The following is a 1,264-nucleotide window of genomic DNA, read 5'->3' as shown; positions in this document are numbered from 1 at the left end:
TATTTTGGATAGTTATCCTTTTTGTTGCATTAATCCCTTTATCATTATGTAATGCCCTTCCTTGTCTTTTTTTTTTTTTCACTATATGTTGGTTTAAAGACTGTTTTATCAGAGACTAGGATTGCAACCCACTGCTTTTTTTGGCTTTCCATTTGCTTGGTAAATGTTCCTCCATCCCTTTATTTTCAGCCTTTGCCTATGAGATGGATCTCCTGAACACAGCACACCGGTGGGTCTTCACTCTTTATCCAATTTGCCAGTTTGCTTCTTTTAATTGGGGCATTAGTTCATTTACATTTAAGCTTAATATTGTTATGTGTAAATCTGATCCCATCATTATGATGTCAGCTGGTTGTTTTGCCCGTTAATTGATGGAGTATCTTCATAGTGTTGATGGTCTTTACAATTTGGTATGTTTTTGCAGTGGCTGGTACCGGTTGCTCCTTTCCGTGTTTAGTGCTTCCTTCAGAAGCTCTTGTAAGGCAGGCCTGGTAGTGACAGAATCTCTCAGCATTTGCTTGTCTGTAAAGGATTTTATTTCTCCTTCACTTATGAAGCTTAGTTTGGCTGGATATGAAATTCTGGGTTGAAAATTAATTTTCTTTAAGAATGTTGAATATTGGCCCCCACTCTATTCTGGCTTGTAAGGTTTCTGCAGAGAGATCTGCTGTGAGTCTAATGGGCTTCCCTTTGTGGGTAACCCAACCATTCTCTCTGGGTGACCTTAACATTTTTTGAAATTGAGGCAGTAATTAATAGTCTACCAACCAAAAATAGTCCATGACCAGACAGAATCACTGGCAAATTCTACCAGAGGTACAAAGAGGAGTTTGTACCATTCCTTCTGAAACTATTCCAAACAATAAAAAAAGATGGAATCCTCCTTAGCTCATTTTATGAGGCCAGCATCATGCAAATACCAAAACCAGGCAGAGACACAACAACAAAAATTTCAGGCCAGTATCAGTGTAAAAATCCTCAATAAAATACTAGCAAACCAAATCCAGCAGCACATCAAAAAGCTTATCCACCACTATCAAGCTGGCTTCATCCCTGTGATGCAAGGCTGGTTCAACATACGCAAATCAATAAATGTAATCCATCACACAAACAGAGCCAGTGACAAAAACCATGTGATTATCTCAATAGATGCAGAAAAGGCCCTCAGTAAAATCCAACACAACTTCATGCTAAAAACTCTCAATAAACTAGGTCTTGATGGAACATATCTCATAATAATAAGTGCTATTTATGACAAACACAC

The sequence above is a fragment of the Sapajus apella genome, unplaced genomic scaffold (genome assembly GCF_009761245.1).
Source record: "Sapajus apella isolate SASKATOON/1434 unplaced genomic scaffold, GSC_monkey_1.0 scaffold54, whole genome shotgun sequence".
In the NCBI taxonomy this organism is placed as follows: Eukaryota; Metazoa; Chordata; class Mammalia; order Primates; family Cebidae; genus Sapajus; species Sapajus apella.
The sequence above is the reverse complement of the archived record's forward strand: the minus strand, read 5'-3'. Positions refer to the sequence as shown.